Source organism: Galendromus occidentalis, unplaced genomic scaffold (genome assembly GCF_000255335.2).
Source record: "Galendromus occidentalis unplaced genomic scaffold, Mocc_1.1 scf7180000075525, whole genome shotgun sequence".
Classification (NCBI taxonomy): domain Eukaryota; kingdom Metazoa; phylum Arthropoda; class Arachnida; order Mesostigmata; family Phytoseiidae; genus Galendromus; species Galendromus occidentalis.
The window spans coordinates 2,460-2,692 of record NW_003803515.1 but is presented as its reverse complement, the minus strand read 5'-3'; positions in this window follow the sequence as shown (position 1 = coordinate 2,692).

Here is a 233-nt window from a genome sequence, read left to right as displayed (position 1 = left end):
CTCGGACGCCAATCTTTTCCCATTTGTTTGGCTGTCGCAAGAAAGTCCCCGAGGGTTCGTTGAAACGTTCAACCAGCCCATTGGCCTGCGGATGGTAGATTGGGATCAGTGAATGTCGGACACCGTGCTCCCTCATAAAGTCGGCGAACATACGGCTCGTGAATTGAACGCCGTTGTCGCTCACAATGATCTCTGGGATGCCCTCTCTGCAGAACAACTTCATCAGCATGTCG